The sequence below is a fragment of the Puma concolor genome, chromosome E2, assembly GCF_028749965.1.
Source record: "Puma concolor isolate L17-30 chromosome E2, mPumCon1.1.hap2, whole genome shotgun sequence".
Lineage (NCBI taxonomy): Eukaryota > Metazoa > Chordata > Mammalia > Carnivora > Felidae > Puma > Puma concolor.
In genome coordinates, this window is record NC_141681.1 from 63,682,424 (window position 1) to 63,705,792 (window position 23,369).

Here is a 23,369-nt window from a genome sequence, read left to right on the forward strand (position 1 = left end):
GGGCGAGCAGCCCCGGGCCTGGAGGCCCGGGGCGAGCAGCCCCGGGCCTGGAGGCCCGGGGCGAGCAGCCCCGGGCCTGGAGGCCCGGGGCGAGCAGCCCCGGGCCTGGAGGCCCGGGGCGAGCAGCCCCGGGCCTGGAGGCCCGGGGCGAGCAGCCCCGGGCCTGGAGGCCCGGGGCGAGCAGCCCCGGGCCTGGAGGCCCGGGGCGAGCAGCCCCGGGCCTGGAGGCCCGGGGCGAGCAGCCCCGGGCCTGGAGGCCCGGGGCGAGCAGCCCCGGGCCTGGAGGCCCGGGGCGAGCAGCCCCGGGCCTGGAGGCCCGGGGCGAGCAGCCCCGGGCCTGGAGGCCCGGGGCGAGCGGGGCACTTCCCTTTCTGGGTCTCCAATGCCTCGGACCTTTGCGGGGAATCTCTGCACTGAGTCCCTAGGGTCTGGAGGCTGTTTCGGGTCCTGTGAACCCTTTCTCTCAGGTACAGGGAGCGGCTTCACCCACGGTGAGCCAAGGTAATGACTCAGGGCTTGGATGCCGTGTCTCGTAGCAGGTGTTTGGGATTCTGTGTTTCCCTACTCTCGGACCTAACCCCGGCATTTCTGGGCCGAGAGGAAGGGTTTGTTTCCTTTTCGGAGTCAGGCATCTGTCTCCTTGGGATTTTGTGCTCGCTGCATAGCCCCTGGAGGGGCTGCTTGGGATTCTGTGTCTCCCTCTTCTCCAACATTCCCCGTAAGGTTCTCAGCTTAGACCCCATGGACTGGAGGCTGTGTGGGATACTCTGACCCGTTCCTCTCGGGTACAGGCAGAGGCTTCAGGCATGATTAGCCATGGTAAGAGACAGCCCCGGGCGAGGAGGCCCGGGGCGAGCAGCCCCGGGCGAGGAGGCCCGGGGCGAGCAGCCCCGGGCGAGGAGGCCCGGGGCGAGCAGCCCCGGGCGAGGAGGCCCGGGGCGAGCAGCCCCGGGCGAGGAGGCCCGGGGCGAGCAGCCCCGGGCGAGGAGGCCCGGGGCGAGCAGCCCCGGGCGAGGAGGCCCGGGGCGAGCAGCCCCGGGCGAGGAGGCCCGGGGCGAGCAGCCCCGGGCCTGGAGGCCCGAGGCGAGCAGCCCCGGGCGAGGAGGCCCGGGGCGAGCAGCCCCGGGCCTGGAGGCCCGGGGCGAGCAGCCCCGGGCGAGGAGGCCCGGGGCGAGCAGCCCCGGGCCTGGAGGCCCGGGGCGAGCAGCCCGGGGCCTGGAGGCCCGGGGCGAGCAGCCCGGGGCCTGGAGGCCCGGGGCGAGCAGCCCGGGGCCTGGAGGCCCGGGGCGAGCAGCCCGGGGCCTGGAGGCCCGGGGCGAGCAGCCCGGGGCCTGGAGGCCCGGGGCGAGCAGCCCGGGGCCTGGAGGCCCGGGGCGAGCAGCCCCGGGCCTGGAGGCCCGGGGCGAGCAGCCCCGGGCCTGGAGGCCCGGGGCGAGCAGCCCCGGGCCTGGAGGCCCGGGGCGAGCAGCCCCGGGCCTGGAGGCCCGGGGCGAGCAGCCCCGGGCCTGGAGGCCCGGGGCGAGCAGCCCCGGGCCTGGAGGCCCGGGGCGAGCAGCCCCGGGCCTGGAGGCCCGGGGCGAGCAGCCCCGGGCCTGGAGGCCCGGGGCGAGCAGCCCCGGGCCTGGAGGCCCGGGGCGAGCAGCCCCGGGCCTGGAGGCCCGGGGCGAGCAGCCCCGGGCCTGGAGGCCCGGGGCGAGCAGCCCCGGGCCTGGAGGCCCGGGGCGAGCAGCCCCGGGCCTGGAGGCCCGGGGCGAGCAGCCCCGGGCCTGGAGGCCCGGGGCGAGCAGCCCCGGGCCTGGAGGCCCGGGGCGAGCAGCCCCGGGCCTGGAGGCCCGGGGCGAGCAGCCCCGGGCCTGGAGGCCCGGGGCGAGCAGCCCCGGGCCTGGAGGCCCGGGGCGAGCAGCCCCGGGCCTGGAGGCCCGGGGCGAGCAGCCCCGGGCCTGGAGGCCCGGGGCGAGCAGCCCCGGGCCTGGAGGCCCGGGGCGAGCAGCCCCGGGCCTGGAGGCCCGGGGCGAGCAGCCCCGGGCCTGGAGGCCCGGGGCGAGCAGCCCCGGGCCTGGAGGCCCGGGGCGAGCAGCCCCGGGCCTGGAGGCCCGGGGCGAGCAGCCCCGGGCCTGGAGGCCCGGGGCGAGCGGGGCACTTCCCTTTCTGGGTCTCCAATGCCTCGGACCTTTGCGGGGAATCTCTGCACTGAGTCCCTAGGGTCTGGAGGCTGTTTCTGGTCCTGTGAACCCTTTCTCTCAGGTACAGGGAGCGGCTTCACCCACGGTGAGCCAAGGTCATGACTCAGGGCTTGGATGCCGTGTCTCGTAGCAGGTGTTTGGGATTCTGTGTTTCCCTACTCTCGGACCTAACCCCGGCATTTCTGGGCCGAGAGGAAGGGTTTGTTTCCTTTTCGGAGTCAGGCATCTGTCTCCTTGGGATTTTGTGCTCGCTGCATAGCCCCTGGAGGGGCTGCTTGGGATTCTGTGTCTCCCACTTCTCCAACATTCCCCGTAAGGTTCTCAGCTTAGACCCCATGGACTGGAGGCTGTGTGGGATACTCTGACCCGTTCCTCTCGGGTACAGGCAGAGGCTTCAGGCATGATTAGCCATGGTAAGAGACAGCCCCGGGCGAGGAGGCCCGGGGCGAGCAGCCCCGGGCGAGGAGGCCCGGGGCGAGCAGCCCCGGGCGAGGAGGCCCGGGGCGAGCAGCCCCGGGCCTGGAGGCCCGGGGCGAGCAGCCCCGGGCGAGGAGGCCCGGGGCGAGCAGCCCCGGGCCTGGAGGCCCGGGGCGAGCAGCCCCGGGCCTGGAGGCCCGGGGCGAGCAGCCCCGGGCCTGGAGGCCCGGGGCGAGCAGCCCCGGGCCTGGAGGCCCGGGGCGAGCAGCCCCGGGCCTGGAGGCCCGGGGCGAGCAGCCCCGGGCCTGGAGGCCCGGGGCGAGCAGCCCCGGGCCTGGAGGCCCGGGGCGAGCGGGGCACTTCCCTTTCTGGGTCTCCAATGCCTCGGACCTTTGCGGGGAATCTCTGCACTGAGTCCCTAGGGTCTGGAAGCTGTTTCTGGTCCTGTGAACCCTTTCTCTCAGGTACAGGGAGCGGCTTCACCCACGGTGAGCCAAGGTCATGACTCAGGGCTTGGATGCCGTGTCTCGTAGCAGGTGTTTGGGATTCTGTGTTTCCCTACTCTCGGACCTAACCCCGGCATTTCTGGGCCGAGAGGAAGGGTTTGTTTCCTTTTCGGAGTCAGGCATCTGTCTCCTTGGGATTTTGTGCTCGCTGCATAGCCCCTGGAGGGGCTGCTTGGGATTCTGTGTCTCCCACTTCTCCAACATTCCCCGTAAGGTTCTCAGCTTAGACCCCATGGACTGGAGGCTGTGTGGGATACTCTGACCCGTTCCTCTCGGGTACAGGCAGAGGCTTCAGGCATGATTAGCCATGGTAAGAGACAGCCCCGGGCGAGGAGGCCCGGGGCGAGCAGCCCCGGGCGAGGAGGCCCGGGGCGAGCAGCCCCGGGCGAGGAGGCCCGGGGCGAGCAGCCCCGGGCCTGGAGGCCCGGGGCGAGCAGCCCCGGGCGAGGAGGCCCGGGGCGAGCAGCCCCGGGCCTGGAGGCCCGGGGCGAGCAGCCCCGGGCCTGGAGGCCCGGGGCGAGCAGCCCCGGGCCTGGAGGCCCGGGGCGAGCAGCCCCGGGCCTGGAGGCCCGGGGCGAGCGGGGCACTTCCCTTTCTGGGTCTCCAATGCCTCGGACCTTTGCGGGGAATCTCTGCACTGATTCCCTAGGGTCTGGAGGCTGTTTCGGGTCCTGTGAACCCTTTCTCTCAGGTACAGGGAGCGGCTTCACCCACGGTGAGCCAAGGTAATGACTCAGGGCTTGGATGCCGTGTCTCGTAGCAGGTGTTTGGGATTCTGTGTTTCCCTACTCTCGGACCTAACCCCGTCATTTCTGGGCCGAGACGAAGGGTTTGTTTCCTTTTCGGAGTCAGGCATCTGTCTCCTTGGGATTTTGTGCTCGCTGCATAGCCCCTGGAGGGGCTGCTTGGGATTCTGTGTCTCCCACTTCTCCAACATTCCCCGTAAGGTTCTCAGCTTAGACCCCATGGACTGGAGGCTGTGTGGGATACTCTGACCCGTTCCTCTCGGGTACAGGCAGAGGCTTCAGGCATGATTAGCCATGGTAAGAGACAGCCCCGGGCGAGGAGGCCCGGGGCGAGCAGCCCCGGGCGAGGAGGCCCGGGGCGAGCAGCCCCGGGCGAGGAGGCCCGGGGCGAGCAGCCCCGGGCGAGGAGGCCCGGGGCGAGCAGCCCCGGGCGAGGAGGCCCGGGGCGAGCAGCCCCGGGCGAGGAGGCCCGGGGCGAGCAGCCCCGGGCGAGGAGGCCCGGGGCGAGCAGCCCCGGGCGAGGAGGCCCGGGGCGAGCAGCCCCGGGCGAGGAGGCCCGGGGCGAGCAGCCCCGGGCGAGGAGGCCCGGGGCGAGCAGCCCCGGGCGAGGAGGCCCGGGGCGAGCAGCCCCGGGCGAGGAGGCCCGGGGCGAGCAGCCCCGGGCGAGGAGGCCCGGGGCGAGCAGCCCCGGGCGAGGAGGCCCGGGGCGAGCAGCCCCGGGCGAGGAGGCCCGGGGCGAGCAGCCCCGGGCGAGGAGGCCCGGGGCGAGCAGCCCCGGGCCTGGAGGCCCGGGGCGAGCAGCCCCGGGCCTGGAGGCCCGGGGCGAGCAGCCCCGGGCCTGGAGGCCCGGGGCGAGCAGCCCCGGGCCTGGAGGCCCGGGGCGAGCAGCCCCGGGCCTGGAGGCCCGGGGCGAGCAGCCCCGGGCCTGGAGGCCCGGGGCGAGCAGCCCCGGGCCTGGAGGCCCGGGGCGAGCAGCCCCGGGCCTGGAGGCCCGGGGCGAGCAGCCCCGGGCCTGGAGGCCCGGGGCGAGCAGCCCCGGGCCTGGAGGCCCGGGGCGAGCAGCCCCGGGCCTGGAGGCCCGGGGCGAGCAGCCCCGGGCCTGGAGGCCCGGGGCGAGCGGGGCACTTCCCTTTCTGGGTCTCCAATGCCTCGGACCTTTGCGGGGAATCTCTGCACTGAGTCCCTAGGGTCTGGAAGCTGTTTCTGGTCCTGTGAACCCTTTCTCTCAGGTACAGGGAGCGGCTTCACCCACGGTGAGCCAAGGTCATGACTCAGGGCTTGGATGCCGTGTCTCGTAGCAGGTGTTTGGGATTCTGTGTTTCCCTACTCTCGGACCTAACCCCGGCATTTCTGGGCCGAGAGGAAGGGTTTGTTTCCTTTTCGGAGTCAGGCATCTGTCTCCTTGGGATTTTGTGCTCGCTGCATAGCCCCTGGAGGGGCTGCTTGGGATTCTGTGTCTCCCACTTCTCCAACATTCCCCGTAAGGTTCTCAGCTTAGACCCCATGGACTGGAGGCTGTGTGGGATACTCTGACCCGTTCCTCTCGGGTACAGGCAGAGGCTTCAGGCATGATTAGCCATGGTAAGAGACAGCCCCGGGCGAGGAGGCCCGGGGCGAGCAGCCCCGGGCGAGGAGGCCCGGGGCGAGCAGCCCCGGGCGAGGAGGCCCGGGGCGAGCAGCCCCGGGCCTGGAGGCCCGGGGCGAGCAGCCCCGGGCGAGGAGGCCCGGGGCGAGCAGTCCCGGGCCTGGAGGCCCGGGGCGAGCAGCCCCGGGCCTGGAGGCCCGGGGCGAGCAGCCCCGGGCCTGGAGGCCCGGGGCGAGCAGCCCCGGGCCTGGAGGCCCGGGGCGAGCAGCCCCGGGCCTGGAGGCCCGGGGCGAGCAGCCCCGGGCCTGGAGGCCCGGGGCGAGCAGCCCCGGGCCTGGAGGCCCGGGGCGAGCGGGGCACTTCCCTTTCTGGGTCTCCAATGCCTCGGACCTTTGCGGGGAATCTCTGCACTGATTCCCTAGGGTCTGGAGGCTGTTTCGGGTCCTGTGAACCCTTTCTCTCAGGTACAGGGAGCGGCTTCACCCACGGTGAGCCAAGGTAATGACTCAGGGCTTGGATGCCGTGTCTCGTAGCAGGTGTTTGGGATTCTGTGTTTCCCTACTCTCGGACCTAACCCCGGCATTTCTGGGCCGAGACGAAGGGTTTGTTTCCTTTTCGGAGTCAGGCATCTGTCTCCTTGGGATTTTGTGCTCGCTGCATAGCCCCTGGAGGGGCTGCTTGGGATTCTGTGTCTCCCACTTCTCCAACATTCCCCGTAAGGTTCTCAGCTTAGACCCCATGGACTGGAGGCTGTGTGGGATACTCTGACCCGTTCCTCTCGGGTACAGGCAGAGGCTTCAGGCATGATTAGCCATGGTAAGAGACAGCCCCGGGCGAGGAGGCCCGGGGCGAGCAGCCCCGGGCGAGGAGGCCCGGGGCGAGCAGCCCCGGGCGAGGAGGCCCGGGGCGAGCAGCCCCGGGCGAGGAGGCCCGGGGCGAGCAGCCCCGGGCGAGGAGGCCCGGGGCGAGCAGCCCCGGGCGAGGAGGCCCGGGGCGAGCAGCCCCGGGCGAGGAGGCCCGGGGCGAGCAGCCCCGGGCGAGGAGGCCCGGGGCGAGCAGCCCCGGGCGAGGAGGCCCGGGGCGAGCAGCCCCGGGCGAGGAGGCCCGGGGCGAGCAGCCCCGGGCGAGGAGGCCCGGGGCGAGCAGCCCCGGGCGAGGAGGCCCGGGGCGAGCAGCCCCGGGCGAGGAGGCCCGGGGCGAGCAGCCCCGGGCGAGGAGGCCCGGGGCGAGCAGCCCCGGGCGAGGAGGCCCGGGGCGAGCAGCCCCGGGCGAGGAGGCCCGGGGCGAGCAGCCCCGGGCGAGGAGGCCCGGGGCGAGCAGCCCCGGGCGAGGAGGCCCGGGGCGAGCAGCCCCGGGCGAGGAGGCCCGGGGCGAGCAGCCCCGGGCGAGGAGGCCCGGGGCGAGCAGCCCCGGGCGAGGAGGCCCGGGGCGAGCAGCCCCGGGCGAGGAGGCCCGGGGCGAGCAGCCCCGGGCGAGGAGGCCCGGGGCGAGCAGCCCCGGGCGAGGAGGCCCGGGGCGAGCAGCCCCGGGCGAGGAGGCCCGGGGCGAGCAGCCCCGGGCGAGGAGGCCCGGGGCGAGCAGCCCCGGGCGAGGAGGCCCGGGGCGAGCAGCCCCGGGCGAGGAGGCCCGGGGCGAGCAGCCCCGGGCGAGGAGGCCCGGGGCGAGCAGCCCCGGGCGAGGAGGCCCGGGGCGAGCAGCCCCGGGCGAGGAGGCCCGGGGCGAGCAGCCCCGGGCGAGGAGGCCCGGGGCGAGCAGCCCCGGGCGAGGAGGCCCGGGGCGAGCAGCCCCGGGCGAGGAGGCCCGGGGCGAGCAGCCCCGGGCGAGGAGGCCCGGGGCGAGCAGCCCCGGGCGAGGAGGCCCGGGGCGAGCAGCCCCGGGCCTGGAGGCCCGGGGCGAGCAGCCCCGGGCGAGGAGGCCCGGGGCGAGCAGCCCCGGGCGAGGAGGCCCGGGGCGAGCAGCCCCGGGCCTGGAGGCCCGGGGCGAGCAGCCCCGGGCGAGGAGGCCCGGGGCGAGCAGCCCCGGGCGAGGAGGCCCGGGGCGAGCAGCCCCGGGCGAGGAGGCCCGGGGCGAGCAGCCCCGGGCCTGGAGGCCCGGGGCGAGCAGCCCCGGGCCTGGAGGCCCGGGGCGAGCAGCCCCGGGCGAGGAGGCCCGGGGCGAGCAGCCCCGGGCCTGGAGGCCCGGGGCGAGCAGCCCCGGGCCTGGAGGCCCGGGGCGAGCAGCCCCGGGCGAGGAGGCCCGGGGCGAGCAGCCCCGGGCCTGGAGGCCCGGGGCGAGCAGCCCCGGGCCTGGAGGCCCGGGGCGAGCAGCCCCGGGCCTGGAGGCCCGGGGCGAGCAGCCCCGGGCCTGGAGGCCCGGGGCGAGCAGCCCCGGGCCTGGAGGCCCGGGGCGAGCAGCCCCGGGCCTGGAGGCCCGGGGCGAGCAGCCCCGGGCCTGGAGGCCCGGGGCGAGCAGCCCCGGGCCTGGAGGCCCGGGGCGAGCAGCCCCGGGCCTGGAGGCCCGGGGCGAGCAGCCCCGGGCCTGGAGGCCCGGGGCGAGCAGCCCCGGGCCTGGAGGCCCGGGGCGAGCAGCCCCGGGCCTGGAGGCCCGGGGCGAGCAGCCCCGGGCCTGGAGGCCCGGGGCGAGCAGCCCCGGGCCTGGAGGCCCGGGGCGAGCAGCCCCGGGCCTGGAGGCCCGGGGCGAGCAGCCCCGGGCCTGGAGGCCCGGGGCGAGCAGCCCCGGGCCTGGAGGCCCGGGGCGAGCAGCCCCGGGCCTGGAGGCCCGGGGCGAGCAGCCCCGGGCCTGGAGGCCCGGGGCGAGCAGCCCCGGGCCTGGAGGCCCGGGGCGAGCAGCCCCGGGCCTGGAGGCCCGGGGCGAGCAGCCCCGGGCCTGGAGGCCCGGGGCGAGCAGCCCCGGGCCTGGAGGCCCGGGGCGAGCAGCCCCGGGCCTGGAGGCCCGGGGCGAGCAGCCCCGGGCCTGGAGGCCCGGGGCGAGCAGCCCCGGGCCTGGAGGCCCGGGGCGAGCAGCCCCGGGCCTGGAGGCCCGGGGCGAGCAGCCCCGGGCCTGGAGGCCCGGGGCGAGCGGGGCACTTCCCTTTCTGGGTCTCCAATGCCTCGGACCTTTGCGGGGAATCTCTGCACTGATTCCCTAGGGTCTGGATGCTGTTTCGGGTCCTGTGAACCCTTTCTCTCAGGTACAGGGAGCGGCTTCACCCACGGTGAGCCAAGGTAATGACTCAGGGCTTGGATGCCGTGTCTCGTAGCAGGTGTTTGGGATTCTGTGTTTCCCTACTCTCGGACCTAACCCCGGCATTTCTGGGCCGAGACGAAGGGTTTGTTTCCTTTTCGGAGTCAGGCATCTGTCTCCTTGGGATTTTGTGCTCGCTGCATAGCCCCTGGAGGGGCTGCTTGGGATTCTGTGTCTCCCACTTCTCCAACATTCCCCGTAAGGTTCTCAGCTTAGACCCCATGGACTGGAGGCTGTGTGGGATACTCTGACCCGTTCCTCTCGGGTACAGGCAGAGGCTTCAGGCATGATTAGCCATGGTAAGAGACAGCCCCGGGCGAGGAGGCCCGGGGCGAGCAGCCCCGGGCGAGGAGGCCCGGGGCGAGCAGCCCCGGGCGAGGAGGCCCGGGGCGAGCAGCCCCGGGCGAGGAGGCCCGGGGCGAGCAGCCCCGGGCGAGGAGGCCCGGGGCGAGCAGCCCCGGGCCTGGAGGCCCGGGGCGAGCAGCCCCGGGCCTGGAGGCCCGGGGCGAGCAGCCCCGGGCCTGGAGGCCCGGGGCGAGCAGCCCCGGGCCTGGAGGCCCGGGGCGAGCGGGGCACTTCCCTTTCTGGGTCTCCAATGCCTCGGACCTTTGCGGGGAATCTCTGCACTGAGTCCCTAGGGTCTGGAAGCTGTTTCTGGTCCTGTGAACCCTTTCTCTCAGGTACAGGGAGCGGCTTCACCCACGGTGAGCCAAGGTCATGACTCAGGGCTTGGATGCCGTGTCTCGTAGCAGGTGTTTGGGATTCTGTGTTTCCCTACTCTCGGACCTAACCCCGGCATTTCTGGGCCGAGAGGAAGGGTTTGTTTCCTTTTCGGAGTCAGGCATCTGTCTCCTTGGGATTTTGTGCTCGCTGCATAGCCCCTGGAGGGGCTGCTTGGGATTCTGTGTCTCCCACTTCTCCAACATTCCCCGTAAGGTTCTCAGCTTAGACCCCATGGACTGGAGGCTGTGTGGGATACTCTGACCCGTTCCTCTCGGGTACAGGCAGAGGCTTCAGGCATGATTAGCCATGGTAAGAGACAGCCCCGGGCGAGGAGGCCCGGGGCGAGCAGCCCCGGGCGAGGAGGCCCGGGGCGAGCAGCCCCGGGCGAGGAGGCCCGGGGCGAGCAGCCCCGGGCCTGGAGGCCCGGGGCGAGCAGCCCCGGGCGAGGAGGCCCGGGGCGAGCAGCCCCGGGCCTGGAGGCCCGGGGCGAGCAGCCCCGGGCCTGGAGGCCCGGGGCGAGCAGCCCCGGGCGAGGAGGCCCGGGGCGAGCAGCCCCGGGCGAGGAGGCCCGGGGCGAGCAGCCCCGGGCGAGGAGGCCCGGGGCGAGCAGCCCCGGGCCTGGAGGCCCGGGGCGAGCAGCCCCGGGCCTGGAGGCCCGGGGCGAGCAGCCCCGGGCCTGGAGGCCCGGGGCGAGCAGCCCCGGGCCTGGAGGCCCGGGGCGAGCAGCCCCGGGCCTGGAGGCCCGGGGCGAGCAGCCCCGGGCCTGGAGGCCCGGGGCGAGCAGCCCCGGGCCTGGAGGCCCGGGGCGAGCAGCCCCGGGCCTGGAGGCCCGGGGCGAGCAGCCCCGGGCCTGGAGGCCCGGGGCGAGCAGCCCCGGGCCTGGAGGCCCGGGGCGAGCGGGGCACTTCCCTTTCTGGGTCTCCAATGCCTCGGACCTTTGCGGGGAATCTCTGCACTGAGTCCCTAGGGTCTGGAGGCTGTTTCTGGTCCTGTGAACCCTTTCTCTCAGGTACAGGGAGCGGCTTCACCCACGGTGAGCCAAGGTCATGACTCAGGGCTTGGATGCCGTGTCTCGTAGCAGGTGTTTGGGATTCTGTGTTTCCCTACTCTCGGACCTAACCCCGGCATTTCTGGGCCGAGAGGAAGGGTTTGTTTCCTTTTCGGAGTCAGGCATCTGTCTCCTTGGGATTTTGTGCTCGCTGCATAGCCCCTGGAGGGGCTGCTTGGGATTCTGTGTCTCCCACTTCTCCAACATTCCCCGTAAGGTTCTCAGCTTAGACCCCATGGACTGGAGGCTGTGTGGGATACTCTGACCCGTTCCTCTCGGGTACAGGCAGAGGCTTCAGGCATGATTAGCCATGGTAAGAGACAGCCCCGGGCGAGGAGGCCCGGGGCGAGCAGCCCCGGGCGAGGAGGCCCGGGGCGAGCAGCCCCGGGCGAGGAGGCCCGGGGCGAGCAGCCCCGGGCGAGGAGGCCCGGGGCGAGCAGCCCCGGGCGAGGAGGCCCGGGGCGAGCAGCCCCGGGCGAGGAGGCCCGGGGCGAGCAGCCCCGGGCGAGGAGGCCCGGGGCGAGCAGCCCCGGGCGAGGAGGCCCGGGGCGAGCAGCCCCGGGCGAGGAGGCCCGGGGCGAGCAGCCCCGGGCGAGGAGGCCCGGGGCGAGCAGCCCCGGGCGAGGAGGCCCGGGGCGAGCAGCCCCGGGCGAGGAGGCCCGGGGCGAGCAGCCCCGGGCGAGGAGGCCCGGGGCGAGCAGCCCCGGGCGAGGAGGCCCGGGGCGAGCAGCCCCGGGCCTGGAGGCCCGGGGCGAGCAGCCCCGGGCCTGGAGGCCCGGGGCGAGCAGCCCCGGGCCTGGAGGCCCGGGGCGAGCAGCCCCGGGCCTGGAGGCCCGGGGCGAGCAGCCCCGGGCCTGGAGGCCCGGGGCGAGCTGCCCCGGGCCTGGAGGCCCGGGGCGAGCAGCCCCGGGCCTGGAGGCCCGGGGCGAGCAGCCCCGGGCCTGGAGGCCCGGGGCGAGCAGCCCCGGGCCTGGAGGCCCGGGGCGAGCAGCCCCGGGCGAGGAGGCCCGGGGCGAGCAGCCCCGGGCGAGGAGGCCCGGGGCGAGCAGCCCCGGGCGAGGAGGCCCGGGGCGAGCAGCCCCGGGCCTGGAGCCCCGGGGCGAGCAGCCCCGGGCCTGGAGCCCCGGGGCGAGCAGCCCCGGGCCTGGAGGCCCGGGGCGAGCAGCCCCGGGCCTGGAGGCCCGGGGCGAGCGGGGCACTTCCCATTGTGGGTCTCCAATGCCTCGGACCTTTGCGGGGAATTTCTGCGCTGAGTCCCCAGGGTCTGCAGGCTGTTTCGGGTCCTGTGAACCCTTTCTCTCAGGTACAGGGTGCGGCCTCATCCATTGTGTGCCAAGGTAATGACTCAGGGCTTGGATGCCGGGTCTCGTAGCAGGTGTTTGGGATTCTGTGTTTCCCTACCCTCGGTCTTATCCCGGGAGTTTCTGGGCTGATAGGAAGGGTTTGTATGCCTTTTAGGAGTCAGGCATCTGTCTCCTTGGGATTTTGTGCTCGCTGCATAGCCCCTGGAGGGGCAGCTTGGGATTCTGTGTCTCCCACTTCTAAAACATTCCCCGTAAGTTTCTCAGCTTAGACCCCATGGACTGGAGGCTGTGTGGGATACCCTGACCCGTTCCTCTCAGGTACATACAGCGAGAGGCTTCAGCCATGATGAGCCATGGTAAGAGACAGCCCCGGGCGAGGAGGCCCGGGGCGAGCAGCCCCGGGCGAGGAGGCCCGGGGCGAGCAGCCCCGGGCGAGGAGGCCCGGGGCGAGCAGCCCCGGGCGAGGAGGCCCGGGGCGAGCAGCCCCGGGCGAGGAGGCCCGGGGCGAGCAGCCCCGGGCCTGGAGGCCCGGGGCGAGCAGCCCCGGGCCTGGAGGCCCGGGGCGAGCAGCCCCGGGCGAGGAGGCCCGGGGCGAGCAGCCCCGGGCCTGGAGGCCCGGGGCGAGCAGCCCCGGGCGAGGAGGCCCGGGGCGAGCAGCCCCGGGCCTGGAGGCCCGGGGCGAGCAGCCCCGGGCGAGGAGGCCCGGGGCGAGCAGCCCCGGGCCTGGAGGCCCGGGGCGAGCAGCCCCGGGCCTGGAGGCCCGGGGCGAGCAGCCCCGGGCGAGGAGGCCCGGGGCGAGCAGCCCCGGGACTGGAGGCCCGGGGCGAGCAGCCCCGGGCGAGGAGGCCCGGGGCGAGCAGCCCCGGGCCTGGAGGCCCGGGGCGAGCAGCCCCGGGCCTGGAGGCCCGGGGCGAGCAGCCCCGGGCGAGGAGGCCCGGGGCGAGCAGCCCCGGGCCTGGAGGCCCGGGGCGAGCGGGGCACTTCCCTTTCTGGGTCTCCAATGCCTCGGACCTTTGCGGGGAATCTCTGCACTGAGTCCCTAGGGTCTGGAGGCTGTTTCTGGTCCTGTGAACCCTTTCTCTCAGGTACAGGGAGCGGCTTCACCCACGGTGAGCCAAGGTCATGACTCAGGGCTTGGATGCCGTGTCTCGTAGCAGGTGTTTGGGATTCTGTGTTTCCCTACTCTCGGACCTAACCCCGGCATTTCTGGGCCGAGAGGAAGGGTTTGTTTCCTTTTCGGAGTCAGGCATCTGTCTCCTTGGGATTTTGTGCTCGCTGCATAGCCCCTGGAGGGGCTGCTTGGGATTCTGTGTCTCCCACTTCTCCAACATTCCCCGTAAGGTTCTCAGCTTAGACCCCATGGACTGGAGGCTGTGTGGGATACTCTGACCCGTTCCTCTCGGGTACAGGCAGAGGCTTCAGGCATGATTAGCCATGGTAAGAGACAGCCCCGGGCGAGGAGGCCCGGGGCGAGCAGCCCCGGGCGAGGAGGCCCGGGGCGAGCAGCCCCGGGCGAGGAGGCCCGGGGCGAGCAGCCCCGGGCGAGGAGGCCCGGGGCGAGCAGCCCCGGGCGAGGAGGCCCGGGGCGAGCAGCCCCGGGCGAGGAGGCCCGGGGCGAGCAGCCCCGGGCGAGGAGGCCCGGGGCGAGCAGCCCCGGGCGAGGAGGCCCGGGGCGAGCAGCCCCGGGCGAGGAGGCCCGGGGCGAGCAGCCCCGGGCGAGGAGGCCCGGGGCGAGCAGCCCCGGGCGAGGAGGCCCGGGGCGAGCAGCCCCGGGCGAGGAGGCCCGGGGCGAGCAGCCCCGGGCGAGGAGGCCCGGGGCGAGCAGCCCCGGGCGAGGAGGCCCGGGGCGAGCAGCCCCGGGCGAGGAGGCCCGGGGCGAGCAGCCCGGGCGAGGAGGCCCGGGGCGAGCAGCCCCGGGCGAGGAGGCCCGGGGCGAGCAGCCCCGGGCGAGGAGGCCCGGGGCGAGCAGCCCCGGGCGAGGAGGCCCGGGGCGAGCAGCCCCGGGCGAGGAGGCCCGGGGCGAGCAGCCCCGGGCCTGGAGGCCCGGGGCGAGCAGCCCCGGGCGAGGAGGCCCGGGGCGAGCAGCCCCGGGCGAGGAGGCCCGGGGCGAGCAGCCCCGGGCCTGGAGGCCCGGGGCGAGCAGCCCCGGGCGAGGAGGCCCGGGGCGAGCAGCCCCGGGCCTGGAGGCCCGGGGCGAGCAGCCCCGGGCGAGGAGGCCCGGGGCGAGCAGCCCCGGGCCTGGAGGCCCGGGGCGAGCAGCCCCGGGCGAGGAGGCCCGGGGCGAGCAGCCCCGGGCCTGGAGGCCCGGGGCGAGCAGCCCCGGGCGAGGAGGCCCGGGGCGAGCAGCCCCGGGCCTGGAGGCCCGGGGCGAGCAGCCCCGGGCCTGGAGGCCCGGGGCGAGCAGCCCCGGGCGAGGAGGCCCGGGGCGAGCAGCCCCGGGCCTGGAGGCCCGGGGCGAGCAGCCCCGGGCCTGGAGGCCCGGGGCGAGCAGCCCCGGGCCTGGAGGCCCGGGGCGAGCAGCCCCGGGCCTGGAGGCCCGGGGCGAGCAGCCCCGGGCCTGGAGGCCCGGGGCGAGCAGCCCCGGGCCTGGAGGCCCGGGGCGAGCAGCCCCGGGCCTGGAGGCCCGGGGCGAGCAGCCCCGGGCCTGGAGGCCCGGGGCGAGCAGCCCCGGGCCTGGAGGCCCGGGGCGAGCAGCCCCGGGCCTGGAGGCCCGGGGCGAGCAGCCCCGGGCCTGGAGGCCCGGGGCGAGCAGCCCCGGGCCTGGAGGCCCGGGGCGAGCAGCCCCGGGCCTGGAGGCCCGGGGCGAGCAGCCCCGGGCCTGGAGGCCCGGGGCGAGCAGCCCCGGGCCTGGAGGCCCGGGGCGAGCAGCCCCGGGCCTGGAGGCCCGGGGCGAGCAGCCCCGGGCCTGGAGGCCCGGGGCGAGCAGCCCCGGGCCTGGAGGCCCGGGGCGAGCAGCCCCGGGCCTGGAGGCCCGGGGCGAGCAGCCCCGGGCCTGGAGGCCCGGGGCGAGCAGCCCCGGGCCTGGAGGCCCGGGGCGAGCAGCCCCGGGCCTGGAGGCCCGGGGCGAGCAGCCCCGGGCCTGGAGGCCCGGGGCGAGCAGCCCCGGGCCTGGAGGCCCGGGGCGAGCAGCCCCGGGCCTGGAGGCCCGGGGCGAGCAGCCCCGGGCCTGGAGGCCCGGGGCGAGCAGCCCCGGGCCTGGAGGCCCGGGGCGAGCAGCCCCGGGCCTGGAGGCCCGGGGCGAGCAGCCCCGGGCCTGGAGGCCCGGGGCGAGCAGCCCCGGGCCTGGAGGCCCGGGGCGAGCAGCCCCGGGCCTGGAGGCCCGGGGCGAGCAGCCCCGGGCCTGGAGGCCCGGGGCGAGCAGCCCCGGGCCTGGAGGCCCGGGGCGAGCAGCCCCGGGCCTGGAGGCCCGGGGCGAGCAGCCCCGGGCCTGGAGGCCCGGGGCGAGCAGCCCCGGGCCTGGAGGCCCGGGGCGAGCAGCCCCGGGCCTGGAGGCCCGGGGCGAGCAGCCCCGGGCCTGGAGGCCCGGGGCGAGCAGCCCCGGGCCTGGAGGCCCGGGGCGAGCAGCCCCGGGCCTGGAGGCCCGGGGCGAGCAGCCCCGGGCCTGGAGGCCCGGGGCGAGCAGCCCCGGGCCTGGAGGCCCGGGGCGAGCAGCCCCGGGCCTGGAGGCCCGGGGCGAGCAGCCCCGGGCCTGGAGGCCCGGGGCGAGCAGCCCCGGGCCTGGAGGCCCGGGGCGAGCAGCCCCGGGCCTGGAGGCCCGGGGCGAGCAGCCCCGGGCCTGGAGGCCCGGGGCGAGCAGCCCCGGGCCTGGAGGCCCGGGGCGAGCAGCCCCGGGCCTGGAGGCCCGGGGCGAGCAGCCCCGGGCCTGGAGGCCCGGGGCGAGCAGCCCCGGGCCTGGAGGCCCGGGGCGAGCAGCCCCGGGCCTGGAGGCCCGGGGCGAGCGGGGCACTTCCCTTTCTGGGTCTCCAATGCCTCGGACCTTTGCGGGGAATCTCTGCACTGAGTCCCTAGGGACTGGAGGCTGTTTCTGGTCCTGTGAACCCTTTCTCTCAGGTACAGGGAGCGGCTTCACCCACGGTGAGCCAAGGTCATGACTCAGGGCTTGGATGCCGTGTCTCGTAGCAGGTGTTTGGGATTCTGTGTTTCCCTACTCTCGGACCTAACCCCGGCATTTCTGGGCCGAGAGGAAGGGTTTGTTTCCTTTTCGGAGTCAGGCATCTGTCTCCTTGGGATTTTGTGCTCGCTGCATAGCCCCTGGAGGGGCTGCTTGGGATTCTGTGTCTCCCACTTCTCCAACATTCCCCGTAAGGTTCTCAGCTTAGACCCCATGGACTGGAGGCTGTGTGGGATACTCTGACCCGTTCCTCTCGGGTACAGGCAGAGGCTTCAGGCATGATTAGCCATGGTAAGAGACAGCCCCGGGCGAGGAGGCCCGGGGCGAGCGGCCCCGGGCGAGGAGGCCCGGGGCGAGCGGCCCCGGGCGAGGAGGCCCGGGGCGAGCGGCCCCGGGCGAGGAGGCCCGGGGCGAGCGGCCCCGGGCGAGGAGGCCCGGGGCGAGCGGCCCCGGGCCTGGAGGCCCGGGGCGAGCGGCCCCGGGCCTGGAGGCCCGGGGCGAGCGGCCCCGGGCGAGGAGGCCCGGGGCGAGCGGCCCCGGGCGAGGAGGCCCGGGGCGAGCGGCCCCGGGCCTGGAGGCCCGGGGCGAGCGGCCCCGGGCCTGGAGGCCCGGGGCGAGCGGCCCCGGGCCTGGAGGCCCGGGGCGAGCGGCCCCGGGCCTGGAGGCCCGGGGCGAGCGGGGCACTTCCCTTTCTGGGTCTCCAATGCCTCGGACCTTTGCGGGGAATCTCTGCACTGAGTCCCTAGGGTCTGGAGGCTGTTTCGGGTCCTGTGAACCCTTTCTCTCAGGTACAGGGAGCGGCTTCACCCACGGTGAGCCAAGGTAATGACTCAGGGCTTGGATGCCGTGTCTCGTAGCAGGTGTTTGGGATTCTGTGTTTCCCTACTCTCGGACCTAACCCCGGCATTTCTGGGCCGAGAGGAAGGGTTTGTTTCCTTTTCGGAGTCAGGCATCTGTCTCCTTGGGATTTTGTGCTCGCTGCATAGCCCCTGGAGGGGCTGCTTGGGATTCTGTGTCTCCCACTTCTCCAACATTCCCCGTAAGGTTCTCAGCTTAGACCCCATGGACTGGAGGCTGTGTGGGATACTCTGACCTGTTCCTCTCGGGTACAGGCAGAGGCTTCAGGAATGATTAGCCATGGTAAGAGACAGCCCCGGGCGAGGAGGCCCGGGGCGAGCAGCCCCGGGCGAGGAGGCCCGGGGCGAGCAGCCCCGGGCGAGGAGGCCCGGGGCGAGCAGCCCCGGGCGAGGAGGCCCGGGGCGAGCAGCCCCGGGCGAGGAGGCCCGGGGCGAGCAGCCCCGGGCGAGGAGGCCCGGGGCGAGCAGCCCCGGGCCTGGAGGCCCGGGGCGAGCAGCCCCGGGCCTGGAGGCCCGGGGCGAGCAGCCCCGGGCCTGGAGGCCCGGGGCGTGCGGGGCACTTCCCTTTCTGGGTCTCCAATGCCTCGGACCTTTGCGGGGAATCTCTGCACTGAGTCCCTAGGGTCTGGAGGCTGTTTCGGGTCCTGTGAACCCTTTCTCTCAGGTACAGGGAGCGGATTCACCCACGGTGAGCCAAGGTAATGACTCAGGGCTTGGATGCCGTGTCTCGTAGCATGTGTTTGGGATTCTGTGTTTCCCTACTCTCGGACCTAACCCCGGCATTTCTGGGCCGAGAGGAAGGGTTTGTTTCCTTTTCGGAGTCAGGCATCTGTCTCCTTGGGATTTTGTGCTCGCTGCATAGCCCCTGGAGGGGCTGCTTGGGATTCTGTGTCTCCCACTTCTCCAACATTCCCCGTAAGGTTCTCAGCTTAGACCCCATGGACTGGAGGCTGTGTGGGATACTCTGACCCGTTCCTCTCGGGTACAGGCAGAGGCTTCAGGCATGATTAGCCATGGTAAGAGACAGCCCCGGGCGAGGAGGCCCGGGGCGAGCAGCCCCGGGCGAGGAGGCCCGGGGCGAGCAGCCCCGGGCGAGGAGGCCCGGGGCGAGCAGCCCCGGGCGAGGAGGCCCGGGGCGAGCAGCCCCGGGCGAGGAGGCCCGGGGCGAGCAGCCCCGGGCGAGGAGGCCCGGGGCGAGCAGCCCCGGGCGAGGAGGCCCGGGGCGAGCAGCCCCGGGCCTGGAGGCCCGGGGCGAGCAGCCCCGGGCGAGGAGGCCCGGGGCGAGCAGCCCCGGGCCTGGAGGCCCGGGGCGAGCAGCCCCGGGCCTGGAGGCCCGGGGCGAGCAGCCCCGGGCCTGGAGGCCCGGGGCGAGCAGCCCCGGGCGAGGAGGCCCGGGGCGAGCAGCCCCGGGCGAGGAGGCCCGGGGCGAGCAGCCCCGGGCGAGGAGGCCCGGGGCGAGCAGCCCGGGGCCTGGAGGCCCGGGGCGAGCAGCCCGGGGCCTGGAGGCCCGGGGCGAGCAGCCCCGGGCGAGGAGGCCCGGGGCGAGCAGCCCGGGGCCTGGAGGCCCGGGGCGAGCAGCCCCGGGCGAGGAGGCCCGGGGCGAGCAGCCCCGGGCGAGGAGGCCCGGGGCGAGCAGCCCCGGGCCTGGAGGCCCGGGGCGAGCAGCCCCGGGCCTGGAGGCCCGGGGCGTGCGGGGCACTTCCCTTTCTGGGTCTCCAATGCCTCGGACCTTTGCGGGGAATCTCTGCACTGAGTCCCTAGGGTCTGGAGGCTGTTTCGGGTCCTGTGAACCCTTTCTCTCAGGTACAGGGAGCGGCTTCACCCACGGTGAGCCAAGGTAATGACTCAGGGCTTGGATGCCGTGTCTCGTAGCAGGTGTTTGGGATTCTGTGTTTCCCTACTCTCGGACCTAAACCCGGCATTTCTGGGCCGAGAGGAAGGGTTTGTTTCCTTTTCGGAGTCAGGCATCTGTCTCCTTGGGATTTTGTGCTCGCTGCATAGCCCCTGGAGGGGCTGCTTGGGATTCTGTGTCTCCCACTTCTCCAACATTCCCCGTAAGGTTCTCAGCTTAGACCCCATGGACTGGAGGCTGTGTGGGATACTCTGACCCGTTCCTCTCGGGTACAGGCAGAGGCTTCAGGCATGATTAGCCATGGTAAGAGACAGCCCCGGGCGAGGAGGCCCGGGGCGAGCAGCCCCGGGCGAGGAGGCCCGGGGCGAGCAGCCCCGGGCGAGGAGGCCCGGGGCGAGCAGCCCCGGGCGAGGAGGCCCGGGGCGAGCAGCCCCGGGCCTGGAGGCCCGGGGCGAGCAGCCCGGGGCCTGGAGGCCCGGGGCGAGCAGCCCGGGGCCTGGAGGCCCGGGGCGAGCAGCCCGGGGCCTGGAGGCCCGGGGCGAGCAGCCCGGGGCCTGGAGGCCCGGGGCGAGCAGCCCCGGGCCTGGAGGCCCGGGGCGAGCAGCCCCGGGCCTGGAGGCCCGGGGCGAGCAGCCCCGGGCCTGGAGGCCCGGGGCGAGCAGCCCCGGGCCTGGAGGCCCGGGGCGAGCAGCCCCGGGCCTGGAGGCCCGGGGCGAGCAGCCCCGGGCCTGGAGGCCCGGGGCGAGCAGCCCCGGGCCTGGAGGCCCGGGGCGAGCAGCCCCGGGCCTGGAGGCCCGGGGCGAGCAGCCCCGGGCCTGGAGGCCCGGGGCGAGCAGCCCCGGGCCTGGAGGCCCGGGGCGAGCAGCCCCGGGCCTGGAGGCCCGGGGCGAGCAGCCCCGGGCCTGGAGGCCCGGGGCGAGCAGCCCCGGGCCTGGAGGCCCGGGGCGAGCAGCCCCGGGCCTGGAGGCCCGGGGCGAGCAGCCCCGGGCCTGGAGGCCCGGGGCGAGCAGCCCCGGGCCTGGAGGCCCGGGGCGAGCAGCCCCGGGCCTGGAGGCCCGGGGCGAGCAGCCCCGGGCCTGGAGGCCCGGGGCGAGCAGCCCCGGGCCTGGAGGCCCGGGGCGAGCAGCCCCGGGCGAGGAGGCCCGGGGCGAGCAGCCCCGGGCCTGGAGGCCCGGGGCGAGCAGCCCCGGGCCTGGAGGCCCGGGGCGAGCAGCCCCGGGCGAGGAGGCCCGGGGCGAGCAGCCCCGGGCCTGGAGGCCCGGGGCGAGCAGCCCCGGGCGAGGAGGCCCGGGGCGAGCAGCCCCGGGACTGGAGGCCCGGGGCGAGCAGCCCCGGGCGAGGAGGCCCGGGGCGAGCAGCCCCGGGCCTGGAGCCCCGGGGCGAGCAGCCCCGGGCCTGGAGCCCCGGGGCGAGCAGCCCCGGGCCTGGAGCCCGGGGGCGAGCAGCCCCGGGCCTGGAGGCCCGGGGCGAGCGGGGCACTTCCCATTGTGGGTCTCCAATGCCTCGGACCTTTGCGGGGAATTTCTGCGCTGAGTCCCCAGGGTCTGCAGGCTGTTTCGGGTCCTGTGAACCCTTTCTCTCAGGTACAGGGTGCGGCCTCATCCATTGTGTGCCAAGGTAATGACTCAGGGCTTGGATGCCGGGTCTCGTAGCAGGTGTTTGGGATTCTGTGTTTCCCTACCCTCGGTCTTATCCCGGGAGTTTCTGGGCTGATAGGAAGGGTTTGTATGCCTTTTAGGAGTCAGGCATCTGTCTCCTTGGGATTTTGTGCTCGCTGCATAGCCCCTGGAGGGGCAGCTTGGGATTCTGTGTCTCCCACTTCTAAAACATTCCCCGTAAGTTTCTCAGCTTAGACCCCATGGACTGGAGGCTGTGTGGGATACCCTGACCCGTTCCTCTCAGGTACATACAGCGAGAGGCTTCAGCCATGATGAGCCATGGTAAGAGACAGCCCCGGGCGAGGAGGCCCGGGGCGAGCAGCCCCGGGCGAGGAGGCCCGGGGCGAGCAGCCCCGGGCGAGGAGGCCCGGGGCGAGCAGCCCCGGGCCTGGAGGCCCGGGGCGAGCAGCCCCGGGCGAGGAGGCCCGGGGCGAGCAGCCCCGGGCCTGGAGGCCCGGGGCGAGCAGCCCCGGGCGAGGAGGCCCGGGGCGAGCAGCCCCGGGCCTGGAGGCCCGGGGCGAGCAGCCCCGGGCCTGGAGGCCCGGGGCGAGCAGCCCCGGGCGAGGAGGCCCGGGGCGAGCAGCCCCGGGCCTGGAGGCCCGGGGCGAGCAGCCCCGGGCGAGGAGGCCCGGGGCGAGCAGCCCCGGGCCTGGAGGCCCGGGGCGAGCAGCCCCGGGCCTGGAGGCCCGGGGCGAGCAGCCCCGGGCGAGGAGGCCCGGGGCGAGCAGCCCCGGGACTGGAGGCCCGGGGCGAGCAGCCCCGGGCGAGGAGGCCCGGGGCGAGCAGCCCCGGGCCTGGAGGCCCGGGGCGAGCAGCCCCGGGCCTGGAGGCCCGGGGCGAGCAGCCCCGGGCGAGGAGGCCCGGGGCGAGCAGCCCCGGGCCTGGAGGCCCGGGGCGAGCAGCCCCGGGCCTGGAGGCCCGGGGCGAGCAGCCCCGGGCCTGGAGGCCCGGGGCGAGCAGCCCCGGGCGAGGAGGCCCGGGGCGAGCAGCCCCGGGCGAGGAGGCCCGGGGCGAGCAGCCCCGGGCCTGGAGGCCCGGGGCGAGCAGCCCCGGGCCTGGAGGCCCGGGGCGAGCAGCCCCGGGCCTGGAGGCCCGGGGCGAGCAGCCCCGGGCCTGGAGGCCCGGGGCGAGCAGCCCCGGGCCTGGAGGCCCGGGGCGAGCAGCCCCGGGCCTGGAGGCCCGGGGCGAGCGGGGCACTTCCCTTTCTGGGTCTCCAATGCCTCGGACCTTTGCGGGGAATCTCTGCACTGAGTCCCTAGGGTCTGGAGGCTGTTTCTGGTCCTGTGAACCCTTTCTCTCAGGTACAGGGAGCGGCTTCACCCACGGTGAGCCAAGGTCATGACTCAGGGCTTGGATGCCGTGTCTCGTAGCAGGTGTTTGGGATTCTGTGTTTCCCTACTCTCGGACCTAACCCCGGCATTTCTGGGCCGAGAGGAAGGGTTTGTTTCCTTTTCGGAGTCAGGCATCTGTCTCCTTGGGATTTTGTGCTCGCTGCATAGCCCCTGGAGGGGCTGCTTGGGATTCTGTGTCTCCCACTTCTCCAACATTCCCCGTAAGGTTCTCAGCTTAGACCCCATGGACTGGAGGCTGTGTGGGATACTCTGACCCGTTCCTCTCGGGTACAGGCAGAGGCTTCAGGCATGATTAGCCATGGTAAGAGACAGCCCCGGGCGAGGAGGCCCGGGGCGAGCAGCCCCGGGCGAGGAGGCCCGGGGCGAGCAGCCCCGGGCGAGGAGGCCCGGGGCGAGCAGCCCCGGGCGAGGAGGCCCGGGGCGAGCAGCCCCGGGCGAGGAGGCCCGGGGCGAGCAGCCCCGGGCGAGGAGGCCCGGGGCGAGCAGCCCCGGGCGAGGAGGCCCGGGGCGAGCAGCCCCGGGCGAGGAGGCCCGGGGCGAGCAGCCCCGGGCGAGGAGGCCCGGGGCGAGCAGCCCCGGGCGAGGAGGCCCGGGGCGAGCAGCCCCGGGCGAGGAGGCCCGGGGCGAGCAGCCCCGGGCGAGGAGGCCCGGGGCGAGCAGCCCCGGGCGAGGAGGCCCGGGGCGAGCAGCCCCGGGCGAGGAGGCCCGGGGCGAGCAGCCCCGGGCGAGGAGGCCCGGGGCGAGCAGCCCCGGGCGAGGAGGCCCGGGGCGAGCAGCCCCGGGCGAGGAGGCCCGGGGCGAGCAGCCCCGGGCGAGGAGGCCCGGGGCGAGCAGCCCCGGGCGAGGAGGCCCGGGGCGAGCAGCCCCGGGCGAGGAGGCCCGGGGCGAGCAGCCCCGGGCGAGGAGGCCCGGGGCGAGCAGCCCCGGGCGAGGAGGCCCGGGGCGAGCAGCCCCGGGCCTGGAGGCCCGGGGCGAGCAGCCCCGGGCGAGGAGGCCCGGGGCGAGCAGCCCCGGGCCTGGAGGCCCGGGGCGAGCAGCCCCGGGCGAGGAGGCCCGGGGCGAGCAGCCCCGGGCGAGGAGGCCCGGGGCGAGCAGCCCCGGGCGAGGAGGCCCGGGGCGAGCAGCCCCGGGCGAGGAGGCCCGGGGCGAGCAGCCCCGGGCGAGGAGGCCCGGGGCGAGCAGCCCCGGGCGAGGAGGCCCGGGGCGAGCAGCCCCGGGCGAGGAGGCCCGGGGCGAGCAGCCCCGGGCGAGGAGGCCCGGGGCGAGCAGCCCCGGGCCTGGAGGCCCGGGGCGAGCAGCCCCGGGCCTGGAGGCCCGGGGCGAGCAGCCCCGGGCGAGGAGGCCCGGGGCGAGCAGCCCCGGGCGAGGAGGCCCGGGGCGAGCAGCCCCGGGCCTGGAGGCCCGGGGCGAGCAGCCCCGGGCCTGGAGGCCCGGGGCGAGCAGCCCCGGGCCTGGAGGCCCGGGGCGAGCAGCCCCGGGCCTGGAGGCCCGGGGCGAGCAGCCCCGGGCCTGGAGGCCCGGGGCGAGCAGCCCCGGGCCTGGAGGCCCGGGGCGAGCAGCCCCGGGCCTGGAGGCCCGGGGCGAGCAGCCCCGGGCCTGGAGGCCCGGGGCGAGCGGGTCACTTCCCTTTCTGGGTCTCCAATGCCTCGGACCTTTGCGGGGAATCTCTGCACTGAGTCCCTAGGGTCTGGAGGCTGTTTCTGGTCCTGTGAACCCTTTCTCTCAGGTACAGGGAGCGGCTTCACCCACGGTGAGCCAAGGTCATGACTCAGGGCTTGGATGCCGTGTCTCGTAGCAGGTGTTTG